The sequence below is a fragment of the Ovis aries genome, chromosome 13 (assembly GCF_016772045.2).
Source record: "Ovis aries strain OAR_USU_Benz2616 breed Rambouillet chromosome 13, ARS-UI_Ramb_v3.0, whole genome shotgun sequence".
NCBI classification, from domain to species: domain Eukaryota; kingdom Metazoa; phylum Chordata; class Mammalia; order Artiodactyla; family Bovidae; genus Ovis; species Ovis aries.
Genome location: NC_056066.1, coordinates 79,929,270 through 79,956,396, shown reverse-complemented (window position 1 = coordinate 79,956,396; position 27,127 = coordinate 79,929,270). Strand labels below are relative to the sequence as shown.

General features: G+C 42.6%; 1 long non-coding RNA gene across 1 annotated transcript; it reads left to right on the top strand.

Annotated features, from left to right (window-relative positions):
• Positions 1-452: 452 nt before the first annotated feature.
• On the top strand, positions 453-25,172 carry LOC105608648 (uncharacterized). The gene is made up of 3 exons (XR_001044798.5): positions 453-553; positions 19,051-19,233; positions 21,204-25,172. It is a non-coding gene; the product is annotated as an uncharacterized LOC105608648 (long non-coding RNA).
• Positions 25,173-27,127: the final 1,955 nt, after the last annotated feature.

Sequence of the window (27,127 nt, the reverse complement as noted above, 5' to 3'; positions counted from 1 at the left end):
TCAGACAGAGAAAACAACTGTCTGTGCAGAGAAATATGGCAGCAGAGATACTGGAGACATGTTATCTGCTTTTGTTAACGACCCTCCGGAGTCAGTTCTACCTCAAGTGTCCTCCTGCCCTGCGACACTCGGGACGATGGAAGGAGACAAGCTCAGTCAAGATGCAGAGGAAAGCCTCGTGGTCTGATCAAGGCATGGAGGGGCTGGAGTTCCCGCCATAGAGACGGGCAGTGGGCCTCCCGCAGGAGAGGCAGCGGCCGGGCTGCTCTATGACGTCTCGCCAGCGCGCGGGAGCAGGCGGAGTTCTGGCGGGCTGGCTACGCGGCTCACGGGTGCAGCTCACGGCGCAGGCGCAGCGCCTCAGCGCCCAGGCCCGCCGCCATCTTGGGTGGAGCACCGAGCGCCGCGCCTCTGCGCACGGCCCCAGGCTGAGGGGCCGGGGCCGCCATTTTGAGGCGGGAACTCTGGTCTCAGTGGCCGGGTTCACGGCCTCTGCGTGCAGCCGCCTGTGAGCCAGTGACACCAGAGGAAGCACAAAGGGATGACGAAAAAGGTAAGACTTTATGATCCGGATTCTTTTTTTATTTCCTGGGAACTGTGAATGGGTTTTGTCCGTGACAGTTTGGTTCAGCAGGAGCATAGGTTCTGTGGAACAGGAGGAGGCATAAATGTCAGGGCGTGAGGTCAAAATAGTGGGCCAGTTCTGTCAGCGGTCCCGACATACACCCTGTAAGATGTCACCCTCTGGAAAAGGAGAATTTTCTCCCTGCGTTGCCTCGCTCGCTTCCTCACTTTTAATCAGATCATCGGATCTGCAGTCGACAGCTCAGGACAGAACACATATTGCCCTCGAGGTTTTCAGGCTCCCTTTTCTCAAAATCCTGCAGTTAACAAATGTGACTTTTAAAATAGAGAGGAGGTTTGAAAACAAACCAATTTTTCTACTAAAAGAAAAAAAAAAAAGAAGAAAACAGACCGAAAGTATTAATATATTGGTTGAAATATGTAGGAAAGGGCGTTTCTCCAGAATAGGAGGAGTCTCCTTCCAGGCTAGAGAAGATGAATTTAAGCAAAAGAGAGAAGGATGGTGTGTGGTCTCACAGAGGTGGGCGGCCTATACCTCACTTCCTATAGCCCACTAGAGAGGCAGCAAGTGGGATGGACATTTAAACTGCTGTATTTAGAATCGATAACCAGCAAGGGCCTACATGTAGCACAGGGAACTCTGCTCAGTGTTATGTGGCAGCCTAGATGGGAGGGGAATTTGGAGAATAGATGCATGCTTAAGTGTGGCTGAATCCTTTAGCTGTTCACCTGAGACTATTACAGTGTTGTTAATTGGCTATACCCCAATACAAAATGGGCTTCCCTGGTGGCTCAGTGGTAAAGAACCCACCTGCTAGGCAGGTGATGCAGGTTCAATTCCTGGGTTGGGAATATTCCCTGGAGGAGGAAATGGCAACCCTCTCCAGGATTCTTGGGAAAATCCCATGGACAAAGAAGCCTGGTGGGCTACAGTACATGGGGTTGCAAAGAGTCGGACACAACTGTACAACTAACACAACCATTGTAGCTCACAGAATCTCTCAGAAGTTCTGAAGGGCCTCCAAGGTGGGTTAGTGGTTAAAAAAAAAAAAACAAAACTGCCAGTTAATGCAGGAGCCGCCGGAGATGCAGCTTCGATCCCTGGGTTGGGAAGATCCCTTGGAAAAGGAAATGGCAACCCATTACAGTATTCTTGCCAGGGAAATCCCACGGATAGAGGAGCTTGATGGACGACAGTCCATGGGGTCGAAAAGAATCAGACGTGATTGAGCTACTGACCTCATACATTTGCAGTCAGAATAGCCTAAAACTGAACTGTGAGGCTGGTCCCAAGATGACCCCTCCTACGGCCAGCACTGGGCACAGACACTGTAGTTTAAGCCGTGCTGGACATCAGACATTGATGTCAGAACAGCTTCTACCTCTACTTAGATATGAGCACTGCTTTTACTACAGTCAGAATGGATCCTGTGCAGTCTTTCCTTTCACAAGCTTCTCAACAAAATTTGGAACCTGCAAGGAGGCTGGGGAAGCACTTATCTAGTGCTTTCCCTCATCAGAAGTGGGAGGCAAGCTCAGCTTTGTAAACATGAGGGTTCCTCAGACTTGAGAAGAGAACTCAGGCATTCAGCAGCCAGAAACAATAACAAATGTCCAGGACAGAAGGTAATCTGCAAAAAGAACTTGGTTTAACAATTCAGCAGAATAGGAGCTCCAAGTTAACAATTAGGTCGAAATCCAGAGAATACAGTTCCATTGTGCATTTCACTTTGCAAACTAAAATTGATACTCTACCATGGTGATGTGAGATTTTCAAAAACTAAAATTGACAAGCTACAGGTTTTCTGTTTGTTACAACCAAATTCCCTAGTGCAGAAACAAGCGCCCAGATTCTCTCTCAATTTCCAGCTGGAGATTTTTTTCTGTTTACAACATTAATTAAACATCCTAAGCACTAATTTCCTCTGCTGCAAAATGGGAATAATAACAGTACCTAAACTCATAGCATGATGGTCAGGATTAATGAGCTATATGATAGTCTCAAAGTGCTGCACTCAATATGCCAGCAAATTGGGAAAACTCAGGAGTGGCCAGAGGACTGGAAAAAGTCAGTTTTCATTCCAATCCCAAAGAAAAAAAATGCCAAAGAATGTTCAAACTACCACACAATTACATTCTTCACACACACTAGCAACCTAATGTTCAAAATTCTCCAAGCAAGTCTTCAACAGTACATGCACTGAGAACTTCCAGATGTTCAAGCTGGATTTAGAAAAGGCAGAGGAACCAGAGATCAAATTGCCAACATCCGTTGGATCATAGAAAAAGCAAGAGAGTTCCAGAAAAACATCTTCTACTTTATTGACTACACCAAAACTTTTGACTGTGTGGATCACAACACACTGTGGAAAATTCTTCAAGAGATGGGAACACCAGACCACCTTTCCTGCCTCCTGAGAAATCTGTATGCAGATCAAGAAGAAACAGAACCAGACATGGAACAACAGACTGGTTCCACATTGGGAAAGGAGTATATCAGGGCTGTATATTGTCACCCTGCTTATTTACCTTATATGTAGAGTACATCATGCAAAATTCCGGGCTCGGTGAAGCACAAGCTGGAATCAAGATTGCCAGGAGAAATATCAATAACCTCAGATGCACAGATAACACCACCCTTACGGCAGAAACCGAAGAGGAACTAAAGTGCTTCTTGATGAAAGTAAAAGAGGCGAATGAAAAAGCTGGCTTAAAACTCAACATTCAAAAAACTAAGATCATGGCATCTGTTCCCATCACTTCATGGCAAATAGATAGGAAAACAATGGGAGAATGGCATTCTAACATGTATACTATCATGTAAGAATCAAATCGCCAGTCTGTGTCTGACGCAGGAAACAGCATGCTTGGGGCTGGTGCATGGGGATGACCCAGAGAGATGTTATGGGGAGGGGAGGTGGGAGGGGGGTTCATGTTTGGGAAAGCATGTAAGAATTAAATATTTTAAAATTTAAAAAATTAAAATAAAAAAATAAAAAATGGAAACAGTGACAGACTTTGTTTTCTTGGGCTCAAAACTCACTGCAGATGGTGACTGCAGCCATGAAATTAAAAGACGCTTGCTCCTTGGAAGAAATGCTATGACCAACCTAGACAGCTTATTAAAAAGCTACGTTACTTTGCCAACAAAGGTCCATCTAGTCAAAGCTATGGTTTTTCCAGTAGTCACATATGGATGTGAGAGTTGGACCATAAAGAAAGCTAAGCATCAAAGAATTGATGCTTTTGAACTGTGTTGGAGAAGACTCTTGAGAGTCCCTTGGACTGCAAGAAAATCCAACCAGTCTATCCTAAAGGAAATCAGTCCTGAATATTCACTGGAAGGACTGATGCTGAAGCTGAAGGTTCAATACTTTGACCATCTGATGTGAAGAATTGACTCATTTGAAAAGACCCTGATTCTGGGCAAGATTGAAGGCTGGAGGAGAAGGGGACACCAGAGGGTGAGATGATTGGATGGCATCACCAACTCAATGGACATGCGTTTGAGCAAGCACTGAGAGTTGGTGATGGACAGGGAAGCCTGACGTGCTGCAGTCCATGAGGTCGCAAAGAGTCAGACACGACTGAGGGACTGAACTGAAGACAGTCTCAGTTACAGGCCCCAGTTCTTCTTCATCTCTGTACACCCTTTGCCAGATCACTTTACAGTGTTTCTCAGTAAAGAAGAAGAATCCTTTATATCTGGGTTGACCTTGGACTTCCTTGTCTGATAGAATGTGTTGGAAATGATGGCAGTTTGAGTCTAGGTTTCAAGAGTCTTATGTATCCTGGTTGGCCTTCTGACACCATCATGAGGACTTGCCTGCCTGCCAGAGGATGCAAGACATGGAGCAGAGACACGTCATCTGTCACCCCGTGGCCCTAATTGACACCCAGATATGGGACTAATCCAGACAAAGGCCACTTAACTGGTCACCCTCAAGCAGGAATAACAAATGCTTATGTATATATCACTGAACTTGTATAGCAATACCTTACTGCTACAGAATGGTTAAAAGAAAAAAATAATGTTTAGCAAACAAACAAAAAGCAATGAAGCACGTAGTAAGAACTCTATAAATATTAACAAGCATACCAAAAGGAAGGCATCCTATTAGTGCCAGCAGCTGTGTGATTTGACAGACCAAGGGCTGATATTCCGTATAAAATCATCAACAAGATTTTTCAGTCAAGGGCACTGTCCAAGGCATAGATATTCTTAATGTCACAGGTAGAAAATGTTGACCCTTCCCTCCGAAACACAGATCTGAGTGAAGGCTAAAAAATAAAGAACTTGCAGACCCCAGCTGTCCAGATTTGATGTCTACTAGAAGTGTATTTGGCCTTGCTGACTCAACACATAAGTAACATGTGATAAAATAGACCATTGCAGCTCAAAATCCTATTTAAGCCTCAGATCAATGGTTTAACTCTTATGTCAAGACAGGTAGACACTGCTATGTGATGGAAATGTTGTTTGGGAAAAAATGATTTTTAGTGGTAAAAACCAAGACAACCATATCTCTTTTCACTGCTTTAATGTCAAACCAACTCTTCAAAAGGTAAATTCCAGATACATGTGAGTAGATTGTGGTGCAAGCAGGTTGTTTTTATTCTTTATGATTTTATGTTTCATTTAGCCCCAGTCCCTTCCCTTACAAACTTGTCTCCCCCAAAAATTCACATAGTAATCACAAAATAGTTTACTTTGCAAATCTACTGAGATTATCAAAAATCTGTTCCTTGTGCTTGAAAAATAGGTGGGATATAATGAAGTCAAAAATTCAGTAAATAGAGCTCAGTGGGCCTACTTTTTTCTCCTGACTCCAGTGATTATCATAATTTGATTTTATAGTTTTCTGTCCTAAGCTACCAGCTAGGGAGCAATCTTTACTGAGTCATGAACTTTCCCATCATTAAATGTCTGCACCTATTTTCAACATATCAAAGCGTCCAATAACTACATTTTATCTGCCTTGAATAAAGTTGAACAGAGACATGGGGGAGCATACACATAATAAACTTTCCTTTATGCTTTAGCAAAGTCCTTGTGGTTTGGAGTTTCAGCTTTGTCTATGACTACTTTTTCAGGAGCATAAAGATTGTATAACACATCTTCCATAGAGACCAGGACATATGTTTACAAGGACAGAAATCTGAGTAATTTCCCACTGGTCCAAAGGGAATATTAAACTCTTCTGTCATTCTGTAGTATATTATTTATGGTTCCTCTTTTGTTAGCTTTTTTTTTTTTTCATTTGTAAGTTCAACTCTGTGTCCTGATAGAGGGTGATAAAATGCTCAATATGTTAAAAAATCTTATCACTAAATCAGGAACAAAACTATAAATTTTGGCCTTTGAAATCAAACTGACTGGTAAGGATCATTTTGCTCCTGAAATATTACAGTAGTGATCAATTTGCTGTAAAACTAAGCAGTTTAGCTCAGCAATCTATAGTTGGAAAGCAAGTTGTTCAACAGGAAAGTTTATGCCCAGCCCAAGGGATAAATTAAATTTTATGGGGAGAATATGCATTATTACATGCTTATCTGTTTAACATATTATTCTTTTCCACATCAGCATAATAAATATTTTTAATCGCATATTTTGTCTCACATGCATATAGTGATGTTGTCATTTCATTCCTCCTGTATTGGCCCAAACATGTTCAATTAATCACAGGACAGAGAAAAGCTTTCAAATCATTTTTTTAGAATTCTGATGTGCTTAGCAAATGTACATTCCCAGCTAGATGGCTAGATGGAGTTGCCTTACAACAGGAACATAGTTCAAATTGTATTTCCTCAAAGGGCAAGCATCAACTGATCTATTTTATCCTTTCTCCCAATTTCAAACCCCTTCTCCTTGCATAGCAGCTCTCAGCCGGAAATGCTTTGGCCTTACTTGATTCCATTCATAAGGAGTGATTTCACTTTGAAGATTTTTTGCCTCAGAGTACATGATGGTTGTAAGAAATCAAAGTTAGAGAATATGAATTCAGGGCCTGTGCATATAGAAGTAGTAAATCATGAGAGCTAACATTAGTTGAGCCTCAGTACTTGTCAGGCTGACTTGCCTTATTCCATGTAATTCTCAAAAAATTCTGTGGGGTAGGAATGTTGCTATTCCTACTTTAGAGATCAGAAAACTAGGCTTTGAGAGACTAGCTAAGCAGTGGCTGGAGCAGACGGAAAGAACCACTTAGGAAGCCATTGCTATAACCCCAAGAGAGAAAACAGCAGCCTGAAACCAGATGACAGCAATGGAGGTGAAGAGAAATGGGTGAATTCAAGAGAGCTTTGGAAGATGGAATCAACAAGGCATGATGGTTTGGTGGCTGGTGCCACTCCCAGAGAAATGCATCTGTGAATGTTTGCCAGGGAGTTCTATCTATCCATGTACAAGAATAATTTAATACAGAAAATACCCAGGCATGTTTCTACATTTTCTCTCACCCCATCTATCTTGCATGTAAATGAATATACAAGGAAATGTTACCTCAAATTTCAAAGGGTAAAAAAAAAAGTTGACTCCGAAGCTTATTCTAAAAGCATCAACAGATCAGTGCAGCATGGTGACTCTCAGGTGGAGGTGGTGAATCTCCATGGTGTTTCAGCGTCTTGTGACAGGTTTTGTCCCTGACTGTCTGCTCAAGGAAGTTTGTGTAGCATATAGCCTTGAAAAATAGAAGTAGTGTCTTCCTCCAGGGCAGAAAACGGATTTGTTCCTTATCTGGGGAATAAAAAGGTAATGCCCTCACTTTAAGGCAAAGTTTGGGAAGATATGCCAATGGGCCCTGTATAATATTGGAAGTTTCTTAAACATGGGGATCCTCAGCTGCAGCATAAACCTGCAGTATGTGCTAATTCTACTGAGGCCACTCCACAATACCTACATGGGGCTCGCAAGCAAGGGGGACAGACACGAGGAAGCTCATGCCTCCAGCTGTGCTGTAAGTAACAAAATCTTTTGTATCTGACCCGAGTCCTATGGCTTCTGCCAGCATCCATGAAACTGTGGCAGGCTAACTTATCAGCCCGCAAGCAAAGTAAAATCGTAGACCCTCCATAGATCTTGACAACAACTTGAGCCATTATTTAGTGATTTTTAAAATGAATTTATTTTTGAAACTTATTAAATTAACCAATATTCCTCCCTCCTCTCCAAAGTACCTAGAATAGCCTATCAATTTACATTGCTCAAATTCCACCCTTTTGGATTTCTACTTCCTTTTCTTATTTTTCAGTTGGTATAATCACATGGCACATCAGTATTATCACAATCCCAAAATATAAATTATCAGAACTACACTTGGAAATATCTCAACAACATTCTAAATAGACTGTTTCATATAAACAAACTGGCACAAGCACTCCGTCCATCAGTCAGTATTTACTGAGAGTCTGCTGTGTGCCAGACGTGGCACGTGTAATAGTGAGACACACAGACACAGTCCCCGCCCTGGGAGAGCAGTGAGTCTAAATAGAAATGCAGATAATTGATCAGGCAGTTACAATGAAAGGGAGTAAGGATCATGTTGGAGAGATGGTAGCTGCCATCCAGGGTAGCTAACCTGTAAGTTGATATTTGACACCACTCAAATGCATAGAAATCAGCCAGGAAAAGGTGAAGAGGGTTGTGGAGAACTGACTCAGCTTTTGGAAACAGCTTATGAAACGTCTGTAAGGGAGCAAGGACAAGGTGCATATACAAAATAAAAGTGGGACGGGAAAACAGATGAGGGGCAAAAACAGGCGAGGGAGGTTTGTAATCATGAATAAGTATTCAGGTCTTACCCTGCAAGCAGTGAGAATACAATAAAGGCTCTTAAGGAAGGAAGTGACATGATCACATGTACTTTTCTTGGGCCAAGCTGAGTAGCTTCTGGGATCTTAGTTCCTCAACCAGGGACTGAACCCAGGCCACAGCAGTGAAAGCACTGAGTCCTAACCACTAGACCACCAGGGCACTCCCCAGATTTACATTTTAGAAAGTAGAAATCACTCTGGCTGCTGAATTGAAAACCCATTGTGGGGGAATGACTAGAAGAGGGACCTGGGCACTACTGACGTTTTGGTCTAGAGAATTCTTTGTTGGGGGTGAGGGGCTGTGCTCTGCATTGTAAGATTTTATCGCCATCCCTGACCTGTGTCCACTGGATATCAGTAGCATCCTCTTGATCATTAAAAAAAAAAAAAAAAAACCCTGGGAAGCAAAATCAGCCATTTGAAAACCACTGGAGAGGAGGGAGGCCAGATTGGGAAGCCATAAGCCAGGAAAGAGATGCGGGCAGCCTGGACTGTAGGGATGTGGAAGGGAGATGGATGTAAGAGAAAAGCAGAACGTCCTTTAAGTTTCCCAGCCATCTGTTTATATGTCCCTGAGAAGGGTCTGCTGCAGTGACCTACTGCTCCACTTGTATGAGGAAGTGAATTTTACTACTTGCTTCTGATTCTAAGAAAAACCTACTCTTGTGTGTGCCTGTCTCATCCTTGCTAAGTTGTATACTTTCATACATATGTATGCATACGTTAAGTTTTTGCAAGCATAATTCAGACTTTTCAAAACAGTGACACAATAACAAAGAAAAATTGAGGCATGCGTGCATTTTGAATATTGACTCCACTTTCTCACATACTACCTCTGACATTTTCCATGCTGCTTTGCTTTTACGCATTTGTTTTCTCTGCTTTCCTGTGTCTTGCCCAACTTTAAAGGACTCTGCAGCTAACAGGCAATTAGGCCCACCATTAACTGTAGAATGTAAACACTATTCCAGACCAACCCACCAGAAAAAATCTGCTGGTTAACCAAATAGGGCCTTCATAGTCTAAAGGACAACTTAGATAACAATATTTTCATAAAATTTTTTTTGGTAGAAATGGAAATTATGTTTGCATGAAGTGAACTGTGTGCTAGGAGCTTTGCAAATATTTCCTCAAATGTTAAATCTTCACAAGTGCTGCAAGGGAGCAATTATTTATCTCATTTTATATTTACAAAATCTGAGACTCAGAAAAGTAAAGGAACTTACCTAAGGCCACCCAACTGATAAGCTGCAAAGCTAGAATAGAAAGGCAGTAGAGCAGGGCTCAGCAAACTTGTTCTGTAAAGGCTTTTAAGTATTTTTAGCTTTGCAAGCTATTCAGGCTCTGTCACAACTCTTCAGCTCTGCCTTTCTAGTTGGAAAACATACACAGGCAATATGTAAGTGAATGGGCATGGCTGTGTGCCAATAAAACTTTATTTATAGACTGACATTTCAATTTCATATTATTTTCCCTTGTCAAAAATATAATTTTTCTTTTTATTATTATTTTTTAATTATTGTAAAAGGTAAAAATCATAGCTCATGGCCAGACAAGAAAAAGGCAGTAAGCCAAATTTGGCCCACCAGGCCAGAGTTCACCAAACTGTTGGTGGAGTGTGGGTAAGAAGACAAATTCTAGAGGCCAGCTCCATTGGTGTGAATTCCTGGTTCCCCCCCCCTCCCGCCATCATCTTAAATATGTAAACTCATTGAATTAACCAACATCTCTGTACATCAGCATCTCCAGTTGGTTCCCCCAAAACAGACCCTGCGACAGGTTTTGAGAGCTTTTCTGGAAAGTGATCCCAGAAGCACTGGTTGGGATGTAGGAGGCAAAGACACGGAGGAGAGGGAGCCCAATATGGAAACCGTCAAGGAGCGGGTCCCTCCTGGGGACAGCTGGGCCAGTCCTGCCAGGCCCTCCAGGAAGTAAGCCTCAGTGCCAGTACCATCCCGTCTAGCAAGGAAGGGGAGGTGGAGGAGGCCCACCCCTGCCCCAGTGGTGGAGGGCTGCCAGGGATAATGACAGGGCAGCCCCCTGCACCCTGTAGGCAGACCATTCCCTGGGGACAAGAGAGGGCCCTGGGGCACACTCCCAGGACGCCCAGGAGATAGGGGAGGGGGGTGAAAAGTGCCCTATGAGTCAGCTTCATCACCTGCAAATAGGATGATAATAAGGCCTACCTCTTGGGCATATGAAAGGTTAAATGAATAACAATGTTAAGTGCTTTAGGTCTGAGACTAAAAGAGGTGGGTGAGGCACTTACCTCAGGCATAGAATTTAAGGGGACGCCAAAAAACTCAGTAATCAGCATCAATCATATTTCGGTGCAACGTTTAAAAAAAGAAAACCAAAGTTAAAAAAATCCATGATGAACGGAATACCAAAATTTTGCAAAGAAGTAGGATCACTAACAGCTCTGTGTGAATCTACACTAGATCCTGAGTCAAAACAAACAAATGCATTCCCACAGGTGTGCTTTTATATACTTTTTAGAAGTTTAACTTTTTTCAGAATTAGATTTTGAAAATGATAGTTTTGTACCTATTCAAAGAGAAAAGTGAAATTATCAATTCTGTTTGGGGTAAAAATAAAATATTTAAACTTAATGTTACGCATTTTAATACACCTGCTTGTCAATTTTTCAGTATTTTTTTCAACTTTGACATTCTGAGGGGAAAAAATAACAAAAAGATACATACAAGCATGCATATGGGAAATGCACATTTGCCTCAGGTTTCAATATGACTATTTAAATTTTTGATATTTTGTTTATTGGGGATTTTATGTTAACTTTGTTTTTAAAAATAATGTGTAAAATATGAGTTAACTTGATAACCTGAGTTTTTTTGATGTGCCCTCTCCCCTAGATTTTATACCCACAGTGAGTGTCTCACTTTCCTCACCCTAGAACTGGTCCTGGTTAGTAGACACTGGCATATAAGTACTTAATCAATGTTATAGCTCATCCTCAAACCCCGTTCATCCAGCACAGCTGCACAACCCCTCCACTGCCTCCTTGGTCTATCAGGAATAACCACATATTCACATCTTAACAGATAACCAGTCACCACAACACATTATGTGTGTGTGTGTGTGTGTGTGTGTGTGTGTGTGTGTGTGTGTATTTTTTTTTTATCATGGCATGTGGAAACAAAAATGGCAGCCTTTTATTGAATATTTCTGAGGCATATGTGTTGATAACTGCTCACATAACCCATTATGGAGGGGGGAAAGTTAGCAAAGCCAAGGCAATTATCGCTGGATAATTTGAAGGACCCACTTTTTCTTGACAGCAAATTAATTGATGTTATAATGGGTATGTCACCCTGTCATCCATCAACATTTATTGAGTTCTGACAGTGTGCTAGGTTACACGTGAAACAGAACACACACACACCAAAATTCCAACTTATTCCTTGCCAAGTGTGATCCATTGATAATGTGGTTTGCAAGGTATATTTTTTAAGTAAAAGGGAAATAATGTTTCCTGTTCTCCTGTGTCATCTCAGCCTGCCTCTCTCCTCTGTGCCTTTCTCTCTCTCTTCCTCTCTCTCTTCCTCTCTCTTTTCCCTCCAGGCGCCCACCCCCCACCCCATATTTATCTTAGCACAATGGTTCTGGTTTGTTTTGAACATGAGTTGTAATCAGCTTCTGAAATGGAATAAGGAGAATTCTGATTTGTGGGAAGAAATAGATTTGTCTGATAGATGTATTTTAATGATTTCTGTTTATTAATGACCCAAGCTTTCCAGAACACATTCAAGAACTGAAGTTGCACTCGGCTCTGCTGATTTGGCCTCACAGCGTATTCCTGTAAAAGCAATGAAAAGAATCAGCAGCAGCTGCCCAACCAACTAACCCTCTGAGCTCCTCAGGCCCGTTAACAGAGAGAGGCTGGGGTCTGGAGGAGTAAATACACAATAGCTTTGTTGAAAATGATCCTGGGGGGGAAGAAAAGGTCTATGGCTAAAATGAAAAAACAAAAACACAAGTAATTAAAAAAGAAACTTCATTTCCAGTTGCTGAATAAGACATTAAAGAATTGCAGGAATAAAACCCAGTAGAAAAACAGCTATTTAATTTTTGAGTCATGGTTAGAAATTAAAATGAAAGAATACTCTGGAGTGGATTTATTACTTTGTCCTTAATTCCACATTCCCTTTTTTTTTAAATTTATTTATTTGTGTATGTATACTTGCTTTGGGCAACACATTCCAGTATTAGATTGAGGCCTAAGTAGTGAAATTTCATCCTTAACCCCACATTTCCTTTATTCCAGCAGCTCTAGTTACAACCTAATGTTATTTTAACAGTTTTTCTTTAATTTAACGATATTTAATTTGCATTCGCTCAAGTGACATACAATAGATCATGCTATTACCATGATTTATATCAGATGAACTGGCATAAATTCAACATTATAAATTGCGCCTGTAAATGAAACTATTATTTTACAGGAATTACTGAGCAGAAAGGGTAAGGACCCTCCAGTCAACCTTAGTCAAACCCACTCTTTAGAGTTTTATATTTTATGCCCGCAATAAATGCTTTTGTGAAAGCCCATAACCCACAGAAAAGTCATTCGAAGTACATTAATTACGATAATACTATCCAAAAAGCTGCAAGGGCCTATTTTTGTGACATCATTCTCTGATTTCTTGCTGCCTTAAATTATCCCTTTGATGGCTGTGGAGATTAACAGTCATACTTTTGTCATTAAATATAAGGCATTTTAAAGCTTAATCCACCTAAGTTCTAATTGATATTGCTTTCAGTTGGCAGATAGCGACCTGATTTATAATTTAAATATGCGGCATTATATGCATCTCTTCAGTATAATGAAAAAGCAGAGTTCCTCTCATCTTTCTCGGCAATGTTAAACATCAAGGAAAAGTCGCTTTCTTTTTTCCTTTTATATCCTAAGCCTAATTGAAAACTGTTCATTGAATTTCAACATGATAGAAAAGTCTTTTTATCTCTCAATTTGTCCATTAGCGATTATAATTGAAGTATCTGCTACACAGCTGAATTGATATTGTTCTTGTTTAAATTCTGAATTTCTCTAAATCTTTCAGAAGACATCAAAAAATATATATGTATATGTATGCACACACACACTCGCATATGTATGTGGCTGAGGCGATATCAGCTAACGACTTTGCTTAAATGGAACATTAGACTAGCTCACTCTCCACGTGGATAAAGCCACACAAAGAAAGAAGCCATCTAATTTTGCTGGAGAATGTGTTGCATAATAATCTTACCGGCATGACCATAAGGTTTGCTAATTGCCACATCTGTTTAACAGCTGTCAGAGGCTTCCCACATGTTGTCATCAATATTACAACACAGTACATTACCAGGAATTTTATTGTTTTCAACTGTTATTTATTTGCCATAGACATTACTACAGCTAATGATGTCTATTTATGTTATACCACTAATTGTTTTCTGTTTTTTTAGAAACCTGTATTCAATCTACTGTCTTAGTTGGGATTACGCCTTTCTTTCCTGCCCCCCATCCCGTGACCCCTGGCTTCCTGTAACCCCCCTGACAACCTCTTCATGTTAATGATGCTAATTCTTCTTCATCCACAGTCATAAATATCCTAATGGGTTTGTAGAATTGAAAAGAAAAAAAAAAGTTTGCAAAATGTCCTCATTTCTTACTGGGGCTGCTGAATTCTTTCAGTAAATCACTAAGCTGAGCCCACGTTAGTGATGATCAGCGTACAGATAGATCACTGTTTAGGCTGCCTTTATGGAGGAGGAGCGAGCCTTGCCGGTTTTTTGTAATTACCTTTGTATCTCACCTGGTTCCTCTCTACAGTGTTTCTTTTCTGTAAAGCAGGGCAAACCACAACATCTATTAAGCAGAAAGCCGAGACTGACAAACGTAGACTGAGTGAAGTGCGCATGACCTGATTTAAAATGAACTGATAGGTGTCACTGATCTCTATTATACACGGAATGTGTGAATTCCATATGATGTATTATTTATCCATGGTAGATGCCTTTTTGTTTCATTAATAAACCTGTATATCAGAGATATACAGTACTGATGTAGTTGGAGGCAGTACAAAACGACAGGGTATTTGCCTGCCATTGCTCAATTCTTTTCCTCATTTTCCCCCTGCGTCTTTGCATGAATTATTAAGATCTTGGCTGTTTATTTAAGAATCTAATTTGAGTGCATGTGTCCGGCTGAATTCTGTTTTCTCCTCTAATGAAAGGAAAATCGTGTGAGAATTTCCAGTCTTGGACTCTGGTTTTAGATTTGCAGTGCACAATGCAAGTTGTAAAGGTCACTCTGCTTTTGAACCATATAGCATAGACATTTGATGAGCCTAAAAATCCATTTTGGTTACGCATCACATCGTGCCAACAAATTAAAGGAGAGTTGCTTGGTTAAGTCAAGCACAATTTGCATGCACTTAGAAATATATTAAAAGAGCAAGGATCTGATTTGAGTGAACCCTACAGAAAATCTCTTAAGCTAAAGGAAGGTAGATGATTGGAGATAACTTCTGGAAGCTGCTGTGAGTGACCATTGTTCATATTGTGACGTCTAACATTGCCTGTTCTAATCACCACATTTGGATGTTTTGGTTTTCATGTCTAGTAATGCACATTCATTTATAACCAAATCACGCCACAGCCTGCACAGAGATCTTTGAGAAGTCTCACTGGGAGAGTAGTTAGAGATGACCTTACACATAAAGTTTGCTCTGCTTTTCTAAACAAGAACTGAAGGATAACATTTTGTTATGGATTAAAAGTGATCGAAGATGATACATAGATGTATAGTTGGGGGATTTTCTTAGTTTGTTTTTTTTTTTTTTTTTTTCATTAAATGACTTCTTCAGAGATAGGTTCTGAGACCAAATCTCTTTAGCTTGTTTGTTCAAGATCTAGTGGAAGGAAAATGATAAGAGTTCAATGTCCACATTGCTTTGAGAGAGGAGTAAGTGCCGCGGAGTCTGATAAGAAATCCCATGTGGTATAAATCAGGCAGTTTCTGGAAGCACCCTGTCCTCCCTCATTCAAATTTAAAATAACTAAGGAAATGCAAAAACTCACTATATGCATCAAAAACACCTTTTTCAGAACCAGACACACTCCTTCACACTAATGGAAGTTTTAATAAATTCACCCTTTTTTTAGGGCAGCTTGGCAATAGCTTTCAAAATGTGTGACACTGTTCCAGCTGACCCCAGTGTTCTCTTTATAGAAACGTACACTGTCAACATTCTTGCACAGGGGTGCAAAGTTAAATGTACAAAGGCAATCTTGAAAGTTGTTTGTAAGACTAAAGATTTTTAAAGAGAAAACTAGAAATGCGTCAAGGTTGACCAATAGAGGAATATTTGCAAAAATTTATGCTTGATCCATTGTTTGTAACAGCAGAATATTGGAAGAAAATGAAATGATTATTATTAAATAATCAATTTGTATGAGATACCACACATTACAAATAATAAAGATCTATGGTACTGATATGGAAAGACATACTGGATGATAAGTGGAAAGAAAAAAAAAAAGGAGCTTACAGAACACCATATGTGATATAGCCAGCAAGTGTTTGTGCATTTGTGGATATGAGGTGTATTGGCTGGTTAAAGATTTGCACATCCACTACAATGCGTGGATTCCCACAAGGGAAGGGCTTTGGCCTGTCTCATTCACCAACATAGTGCCTACATCTCCAGATCCATGCCTGGTACAAAATAGAGACTTAAAAAATTACTTGTTACATGAATAAATGAGTGCGCATGCGCTAGTGCAAGCTAAAAGGTGTGCATTAAGGGATACGAAGGGAAGGATACAAACCAAGTGCATAAAGGGTTAGAGGAGAGGGACGTGTATGTTGATCCTCTACACTGTTGGAGTATTTTTTGAATGAGTATCTTTCAAAAGGATTTATCAGAAAATCAAAAGGATTTCAAGGTGTAGTAAAACTGCAAAATGGGAAGGCATGTTGTGGCTCCCATTTGCCATTTGTGTGTGAGTATAGGGTCTGTCACAAAACTCTGTAGGGTCTCTTCCGTCGTGCCCCATTTTCCCCTTTCCCGAGTTCCCGTTAGAAAAGAGTGGGTGAGGATGTGACGGGCAGGAGGTAGAAGGAATAAGTTGCTCCCCTAAAGCTCCTGTGGCTGTGCTCTTGGGGAGCTGACCTCCGCGCTGTGGATTCTGACCTTGTGAAATACTCAACAGGAAAAGACCTGAACTAAGCCATCAGGGACAGCTCAATCAAGGTGTCTGACTGTCTGCAGCAGCAGTCGAGAGAGCGGGGGAATGGATGGACATGTTAAACATTAATAGAAAGTATATTAAAGGACTTCCGGTTTAAAATGGCGGGTTGAAGTCACCCGTTCATCTTCTCGCCGCCTCAAAACCTTGCTACCATGACAGTAAAGGGACTCGAGTTATAAACTCCGCAAGGACAAAGGAAGAGAGTGGACGCGCAGACGACAGGAGAGAGAGGTCAGCCAGCTTTTGAAAGACGGAAAGTGAATGAACCAAGTGATAATTGACTGGGTTCCAGAACCTTCCCATTAACCTAGGACTCTGCAACCCCATGGACTATAGCCTGCGAGGCTCCTCTGTCCATAGGATTTCCCAGGTAAGAATACTGCAGTGGGTTGCCATTTCCTTCTCCAGGGGATCGTCCCAACCCAAGGATCGAATCCGCGTCTCCTGTGTCCCCTGCATCACAGCTGCTGAGCCATCAGGTAGTCCTACTTCAAAATACAAATCAACATTCGAGCATCACCATGTATTTGAGCAAAGCCTCTAAAATAAAATTCAGGCATGTAAACAAACGGGAGAAAGGAGGAGCTCTAAGGAAATAGACTATGTGGCATGCAAGAAAAAATTATCAAATGTTCTGAAATACCTTCAGCGGATTGTAGCTTTCATGAATAAAATGCATACAACAATAAATAACTTTTGGAAATTGAAGGATAGAGTGCAATAATTAAAAATTCAAATGATGGTTTAGAAGACGATAGTGAAAATTCTCCCAGAAAGTAGAACAAAGGGGAAAAAAAGAGATAGATGATGAAGAGAAAATATTAAGAAAATTAAAGATACAATATCCAAACAATAGGTGTTTTTTAAAAACAACAGCAATAAAAATTAGGAGTGAAAAAAGGGGAAATGATATTTAAAAATTGTCCAGGAAAAATTCTAAAGCTGAAGAAGACCAGCTTCAGGAACCCATTAGTTACCAGCTCCAAAAGTGAGACAAACCAAGTTACATCATCATAAAATTTCAAATCCTAAAAATTTTGCAGAGAGAGATTTTAAAAGTATCATCACACATCACAGTAGCCATGATGAAACCTGGAAGAAAATACATGTCTTCAAAATGCTAATGCAAAAGTATTTCTTTCTGGTAATTTCATAACTAGCCAAATTATTACTCAGGAATAAAAATATTTTGAAACTTGTAGTCTCTCAAAAACTGAAATATCAGACCCCCTTTCTCCAGAAAAAGGGAGACTTTTTTCTTTTTCTCCAGATACAGGGGGTATATCTGTCTAAGAGTGAGACCAACCAGAGGGAAAAAGAGAGGGCATTGGGAGGGGAGATGGAACCTTGCTGTCATCCTGTGAGCCCTGGACCTGGAAGTGAGGAGAGTGTGGGCACGGGGCCTGACTGCAGCGTTTGGTTCACTCTGACCAGTGCAACCCCAGTTATTGACGGAGCCCTTGTCTCTCTGCCTCATTCATAAGTTTTTCCAAATTGTGCCAAGCAATGTGGATCTCTCTTCTTCCTGATCATGAGTCATCTTTGTTTATAATATTAAACCAGTGAGGCACTTTATTTCTAAGGTCTTGCTTCCTTTGCCTGTAGGTTTTATGTTTCTCTCCTGCATACAATCCTGTCCTTCCCAAAGGGTTAGTTAAAGCTCCTCTTGGACAGAAAGGGTGAGTTCCTGGATCCACCTCCCCCTCACAGCCAGTCGGCCACCAAGTTGACTCTCGTTTCCCCAGCTTGCTCCTCCCACCTTCTCTCACTGAAATCCCTGCTGATCTTGCTTTCAGATTCACTCCTCTCGGATCAGTCCTCCACACAGATGCTCGGCCATTCTAGAAGGGCAGTTGGACCATGACCTTTCTTCCTGTTTGAAACACTTTGACTGCTCTCGGTGGTAGTGGAGCACAACCCAGCGTCCTCAACACATCATGCAAGACCTGGCCCCGTGCCCCACCTGAAATCACTTGGAGCTGTTTCATACCCTATGACTGCAAACCCCGACCCCTTAGCCTGGTGTGCCCACCGCTTGGTCTGTCACGTTCCCGTGCATCCTTCTAGGACCAGCACAGATAATTCCTGCTCTCTGAAACTTTCTCTAGTCCTTCGCTCCCCAAACAGGGACAGCCGGTTGCCTCCCCTAATACCTGTCCTCTATTAGAGCATTTACCATACCTTTTACAATCTCTTGTGACATGGCAGCCTCCCACGCTAGGTGATGAGTTCATTTCTGTGCCCCCAGATCGAGACAGGCTCTGTCCTTGGTGGATAATAAATACTTGGTGACGGATCAGTGAGTTCTCTTCTAGAACCTACTCCCTAGCACATTCGTGGAAATACATCTCAATAGGTGTTTAGCAAAATAAATTGAAGCTTCTTTACTCTCAGTAGGGTGCATCTGTTGGCTTCGTCTGTCCCACATCTACTCCTCATCATCCTGGTGCTAGAATGATGAATTTTTCAGGAAACTATCTCTCCCGTGGTCTCTGCCGCCTCTCCCTTGTCTTCCCAGCTCATGAAAGCTGACTGTCAAATTGTTAGCAACCTGCGAAGTTATTGGAGATTGTGCAGGTAAGTTTGAAATCAGCCACAGTGGGAATGTTTGCACATAGAAGTGTAATATATTCAGAAAGATTAAAACTAACACATCTAAAGGGATTCCATAGATACCATTACTTAAAGTGAGTTGCTCAGACTCTTTGCAACCCCATGGACTATACAGTCCATGGAATTTTCCAGGCCAGAATACTGGAGTGGGTTGCCATGCCCTCCTCCAGGGGATCTTCCCAACCCAGGTATCAAACCCAGGTGTCCCACATTGCAGGCAGATTCTTTACCAGCTGGGGGACACCAGGGAAGTCCATTATCTTAGGATGAAGCTAAAACAGGTTTGTTTGTTTGGTTTTTTTTTTTCAAATTTGTCCACTTCAACGAAAACATTCAGTAAATATACCCATCAGCATTCTTGACTCCAAGCAACAGAAACTGAGTTTGGTTATCTTAGCGGAAGTTTTATTTGCTGGCAGGAAATCAGGAAGTCCCCCCAAAAACAAGAAAGACTGGAAAAATGAGCAGGAACCAAGTTATGTCAGAGGAACCACTTCAAGGTCACTGTAGAGGAATTCTACCTCTTGTTAAGACACTATTCTCCAAGTGCCACGGCCACTGCTGCTGCTGGACATTTCTGCCATTGGGCTCACAACACTGTCCCAAGACCTTTGCCACCAGTCCTCACTAAGGGAACTGCTTCTAGAGCCCCAAGGTTTAAGTGCAAAAAGGTATGAGCCAAGCCAAGCCACCCTGAACAACAGGCATCCCCACATTAGCGGGGAGAGGGAAGGAGTACTTTCTGCTGCTGCTAAGTTGCTTCAGTCGTGTCCGACTCTGTGCGACCCCATAGACGGCAGCCTACCAGGCTCCTCCATCCATGGGATTTTCCAGGCAAAGTACTGGAGTGGGGTGCCATTGCCTTCTCCTATAGGGGGTCTCAAATGTGGCTGCTCCTTGGAGCCATCCAAGGAGCTTTACAATATGCTGCTGCCTGATCCCACCCCAAAGGTTCAGACTGCATTGGTCTGGAGTATGCCATGAACATTCGAGCTTTTAAAGCTGGCTAAGAGTAGGACAAAACTGAGCGACTTCACTTTCACTTTTCACTTTCATGCACTGGAGAAGGAAATGGCAACCCACTCCAGTGTTCTTGCCTGGAGAATCCCAAAGATGGGGGAGCCTGGTGGGCTGCCGTCTATGGGGTCGCACAGAGTCGGACACGACTGAAGCGACTTAGCAGCAGCAGCAGCAAGAGGTTCGATTGTGCAGTCTAGGTTGAAAAACACTAGGCTAGGCCACCTGACTTTCATAGTGGGCAATTTTCTTCACTGAAAGGAGAATCGGCCTTATCTGAGCCTTTTGCCTACATTCTGCAATTGATTTCCTTGCTCTCCTTATATGCTCTCGTGCTATTGCTGTTTTCAGCTCTTTCAATTATGCGATTTCCTTATCTTTATACTATTGAGAATACCTTACAAGATTTCTTAAACAGTAACTAAATTTATCTGCCTGTCATTTTGTTTTCATTATCCATGATAGCAATCTCTCGCATAGCTGATGAGAACATATCAAGTGATTGGTTTTAAACAAACAAACAGAAATCCACAGAGTCAACATTTATCCCAAGGTGTATAGGATGCGTGTTGCTTCGGTGGCTTTGGCGTGCTCTGCATCTGATTCAGGCGTTCACTCTGGCCCACAAAGACTCCCCTGAGCCTCACGTTGGTGGTTCTTATCTACTGCTCCCCTCTTATCACAAAGACTGGTGTGCTGTTTTTCCACAGCTTGTTTCTGTGGCCCAAGTTTTGCTCCATAATGAAAGCAATAATTCTGAAAAGATGCCGAAGGAATAAAGATGCCTGGTAATTGTCAGAAGTTCTTCATTTTGAACGGGAATTGCTCATCGTGGTTGACAGTTGATGGCTTTTAGCTGTAGAATGCCTGTAAAAATAACAAGAATTTTAACAACCTAACTTCTATCTTGCTTTCAGATGAGCTTATCAACAAAGCAGGTGTGGATCCATGGAACACCTGAAGAGATCAAACTCAAAGCCGTGGTGAACTGCAGCTGTGACTCTCCGTGGTTACCCACTTGGCTCTCTGGGTACAGTGTTCATGCGTTTCTGCTTGCCACCACCTGCCCCAGAGTTAAACTCGGATGATGCAACTGGCCAGTCCTCGGAGATTCCTCTAGCCCAGAATTTCTCCCCCTCAGAATTCCTGATGTTTTGAGCAGATGAATATTCATCATGGCAGGCGCCATGGGCATTGAAGGACCTTCAGCTGCATTCCTGCTCTCTCCCGGTCCACACAGTGAGATAGCACACGTCTCTCCCTGAGCTGTCAAGACCAGAACAGCTCTAAGCACTGCCAAATGTGCCCTGGGCAGGGGCAAAATCACTGTCAGTTGAAAACCACTGTTCTAATCCTTGCTGAATATTAGAATTACCCTTGATGCCATCCCAATGGAATCAGAATCTTTGGGCACGGACCCCAGGTGCCAGCATTGGAAAAGCTACCCAGGGGTTTTAAACCATAGCCCAGGTTGAGAATTTCCATCCTAAAGCAACTGGTCTAATATTGCTATAGAGCTTCTTAAAGTCCTTCTCAGATATTTTTATAACCGGGCCCTCCACTTAGCAACACATGAGCAGCTACTACGCAGAAACAATATTAGCTATAATGTCAAGTACCATCTCATGGAATTTGCAATTTAATGAGGTCATGAGAGTGCGAGGGAAATAAATTGTTTTTCATGTGTGAGTACGTATGGAAAAATACCTAGAAAAAAGACCTAAAAGAAATGAGAAATGAGTGCTGATCTGTGGAAGGAGGGCAGGGGAGTTAATAGACAGGTGGGACCTGGGGAGCTCATCAGGGGTGAAGAGCCACACGACCTTTGAGAGGACAGGAGAGGGGTAGGGCATTGTGATTTTTTGAAGAGCCCAGTATATTTTTTAATGAAGAGGATTATGAATGCTACAGTATATGTTCAGCACTGATCTTTTTTAAATACCAGCTTTATTATAACACACACACCATAAAATTCACCATTTCAAAGTGTACAATCCAGTGATTTTTAGTATATACACAGAATTATGCAATCGACACCACTATCAAATTTCAAAATATCTTCATCACCTTAAAAACAAACCCCATACTCATTAGTAGTCACCCTCCATTTACTGCAACCACCCCAGCCCCTGGCAACCAGTAATCTGCTTTCCGTCGTAGATTTGCCAATTCTGGACATTCTGCATCAACAGATTCCTGTAATATATGGCCATTTGTGTCCAGCTACCTAGACAGCATCTGAAAGCAAAGCAAAATGAAAGGGAAAACAAAATCTCCCTCCCAAGAGGCAGTTTAGCCTAGAGCCCAAAAGGTAGGCTTTGGCACCGGACAAAATTTCAAATTAAATCAAGTCCTAACCCTCTAGCTGTTTGATCTCAAGCAGACACCATTGGTCGACCCCCCAACACCCTTCTCAATGTCCAACTCTCACCATAGAGACTGGAAAGTCTAAGTAGCATTGTCCCAGGTCCTCCACAGTTTTGCCAATGGAAAGTCTCAGATAGCTCCTAGGAAGGATATTTCCTTCCACGGTTAGAGACGTACTGGAGGAAAACATCGTGTCATTTGTCCTCTCCTTCCTTCCTTCCTTCAAAGGATGTGTGAAGGCAGGAAGCTCGGACACACGGCTGCCATGCTGTGTCCATGAGGGAAAGGCTGAGAAGATCCAGAAATGCCAGCCTAGATTCTGATTCTGTTGCTACAGATCCGGTAGCAGCAACTGTCTTCTCAGTGATTAGTTATGCCTGGAAAATAAGCCTTTGTATGTCAAAGCTACTGTTACTTGGGTTTTGGTTACTGGAAGCATCAAATTACTGCAACAGGAAGTTACTTCACTTCTGTGCACAAGTTCACACATTGGGGCAGAGCTCCCTCGCCTTTATCTCAAGAACCCGCTACCATTTGTTGAAAATTGGTTTCTTTTTGGGAGTGTGTCTTCTTCAGGGAAGCTCATGGGATTTGCATCTTGTTCTCCTTTTGCTAAGATATGAGCCTGTTAGTCAACCTACACTCATCAGAAACCCCTCCCTGAAATTTGGTTTCTGAGATGGAAAGTTATCAGAATCCGTTCTTCCCAGTGGAAGCTCAGCGACTAATGAGTCTGTTCCCAGCACAGGGCTGATCCTGTATTTATCCATGCATGCCTCCATCCATTCCTTCTAAAAATGTATTTATTGAGCGCCTAATATGTGGCTTCTCCGGTGGCTCAGCTGGTAAAGAACCTATCTGCCAATGCAAGAGACGCAAGAGACATGGGTTCGATCCCTGGGTCAGAAGGATCTCCTGAAGGAGGAAATGGCAACCCACTCCAGTATTCTTGCCTGGAAAATCCCATGGACAGAGAAGCCTGGCACTCTGCAGTCCCTGGGGTCTCAAAGAGTTGGATACGACAGAGTACACACACACGCAATTTAATAGGTGCCAGTGTGAGGACATGGAATTGAAAAAATGAGACAAATTTAAGTAGTTTATATCCTAAATAGCTGGTGAAAAGTGAAGTCACTCAGTCATGTCCAACTCTTTGTGACCCCATGGACTGTAGCCAACCAGGCTACTCCATCCACGGAATTTTCCGGGCAAGAGTACTGGAGTGCGTTACCATTTCCTTCTCCAGGGGATCTTCCTGACCCAGGGATCAAACCCGGGACTCCCACATTGCAGGCAGACGCTATACCATCTGAGCCGCCAGGGAAGCCCCAAGTAGCTTATGTCCTAGGACTATAAACACATCCCTGTCTTATATAACATGAGGTGGTGATGAGGCTGTGAAGAAAAAGTAGACTGAAGGGGATAGATTGTGAGAGAGATGGGGAAAAGGTGACTTCTATTTTGGAGGGTGATCAGAGAAGGCCTCACTAAGGAAACTGTTTGAACAGAGAAGCTCTGGCAAAAGTGTTCCTGGCAGAAGGTAGAGCAAGTGCCAAGGCCCTGAGGCAGGAGCCTGCTGACTATATCTGAGAAACAGGAAGGAGGAAGTCAGCGTGGCTGGAGCAGAAGAATGGAATGGAGATGCGATTGATGAGCAGGCAAGGGGAGAGCCAGGACCCAGATCAAATGGATCAAGCCACTCACCGAAACATGAGCAAACCGCTTCAACTTAATCCCTCTGGCTGCTGGATGGCGTAGCCTGAGCGGGGAAGGCAGGGAGGGCCAGCAAGGAGGCGATGGCGGTATTTCCGGCGAGAAATGATGGTGCCTAGGATCAAGGTTGTACCCATGGGGTGAACGGGAAGTAATCAGATACCATGCCTATTTAGAAGGTAGAGCTAACCAGGGTTTGGTAACTGGATGTGAAGCGTGAGAAAAATGGGAGAGGCGAGGACAGTTCCACCCTGATGGGCTGAGGAGCCATTTGCCGAGGGGGAGGACCACAGGAAGGACCAGATTTTCGGTAGGCAGGGTGATGACAGACATGACGAGGAGGTCGTTACTGTGGGCCTCCTGGGGCTTCCTCGTGGAAAGTCTAGTCCCTCCGCTTTCCCACCATTCAGAGCTTCCAGCATCCTTCCAGTGATTTGGCTGAAATTAACCAGAGTTCGCTTCTATTAGTTGACACTAAAACCCCTTAACTGATATAAGGGGCTCCCTTGGCCCTTGAGTGTTAGCACAGGAAACTAAACCCCATTCTGACTGTGGGAACATGTGTTCCGAGCAACAGCTAACAAATTCACAAATGAACTTTCGGACGCCACCCACTTCTCAGCAGGAGGCTGACTTCCTCTCCCAGTGTCTCTCCTCAGAGAGACAGCTTCTGCCAGTACAAGGTGGGGAAGTGTCAAATACTATTAAAACCTGATTGCTAATTCAAATGCGATTGCGCTTGATATGCTTGTCATGTAAAAGTGTGCAGTGTAGCTTAATAAAATTGATAGAACCCCCTTTGAAGATATTTTTGTCACAGAGGCACTTAATAAGACTGTTTCCATGAGGCTTCTCTGCCTCTTCAATATTTTCCTAGTGACACATGTGAGTGAACTAGTCCAGAACCTAGCAAGGCATGTTTCCCAAAGAATGTTGGAGGGGAAGGGGGAGTACTCAGAGTCCTCCTCCTTCTTTCTTTTCGTTAGGAAGTTCTCTACCAACTGCCCGATGATACGGTTCATCTGGTCACTGGGAAACCAAATCAAAGCTGTTTTGCTTCAGAATCAGACGCGATGAATAAATAATCCACAGAGGTTGCTGTCACTAACTCAAAAATAGCTAATTATAAACACCAAGTCCAAAAATTAATCTGTTCAAGGAAATGTTTCTTTTCTTCCTGCCAACGTCCAACAAGTGTTTTCAGCCTGGGACCCAAGAGAACCACAGATTCCCATTCACTAGGAAGATGGTGGGACTTGACCCCCATCTTTGTTTTTCATTTGTTTTCCCATCTGATACTTTAAGTTGATATACTATAGTTTCCTTCTTATTCGATTCAAAATTTTTTCTGGTTTTTTTTTTTCCCCCCATGTGACATATGTGATCTTAGTTCCCAGACCAGGGATCGAACATGCGCCCCCTGCAGTGGAAGCTTGGATCTTAACCGCTAGACCACCAGGGAAATCCCAGCTCCCATGCTTGGATGCAGCCAGCATGGAACAGAAGTAAGTGACTTCTTTGTGGTAAAGCTGACCACCTTTGGAGGGATACTGACCTGAGTTCAAAGCTGGGTGGTCTTGGGAAAATTCTGTCCTCCTGGACACTCAGTTCTGCTTCTGTAAAATGGGGATGGCATACTACTGCAGTGAGAGGTGGTGCTGTCTTGAGTGTGACAGGAACTCCTGTTCAAATGGGTTTAAGAAAAAGGAGATTAACTCAAATATTTGAAAATATTGAAACTAGAGCTGGCTTCTACCCCAGTCACTTTTGGGAGCTCAAAAATCTCATCAGTTCAGTTCAGTTCAGTCTGTGCCTTGGCTTTGCCCTCCACTGTATCAGCTCCACACTCAGGCTGACCAGCTCCAAATGGGGGGCAGGATGGTGGCCGGGAGCTCCTGGCTTTTGTATTTTCTAATGAACATTAGAACACCCCTCTCCAGCCATTTGAACCCTGGCCCAGTGTCGTGTGTCCATCCCTAAGCCTGTCCCGGAACCAGTGATGCTCTGTTCATCCGGAAACCCGAGATGGAGCCCTAAAGGGGTTGGTGCTGCTCAGAACACGTGACACGTGGGGAAGATGCTGTTCCCCAGAGGGAGAGTGTGTGCTGCCCAGACAGGGAAGAGCTCGTGCCGTGAACCCAAAACCTGGTAAACGTGCATCCTAGATTCTGTCAGGGGAGATGTTTCAGACGCAGTTTATTAAAATGAAAGCTGAAAAAAAAGAGACAAGACTGGGAAACAGGAAGTGATTGGTGCACAGCAGCACACAGTGTCTAGAGCCAGTGTCCCCTTTATTAGGACCATCAGGGCGCTCAGGAAGAAAACACTGGCCTGGTGCGGGTGCCAGTTAGGAATTACTTTGGTGCAGGGGTGATGAAGATATTTTGAAACTAGACAGAGAGGGTAGTTGCACAGCATTGTGAATGTGCTAAATTCCCCTGAACTGAACTCACTTTAAAGTGGTTGTATGAATTTCCCCTCAGTATTTTAAAAGAATACTTTGGGCTGCAAATAAGAGAAAGCCCTAAGTTACTGACCTAAAAAAGTAGAGATGTCTTCATCTTACACAACAGGAAGTCCAGAGGTTCATAGACCAGAGCTGGTCAACGAAGCCCTCAGACCTTCTTTCTGCTTCATCACTCTCAGCGGAAGGCAGTGATCCCCATGGTCACAAGGTGACTGCTTCTCCTCCAGGCCTCACATCTGTATTCCAGATGAGAAGAATAAAAATGGCAGAGGGACAAAAGGGGGAAGGTAGGAA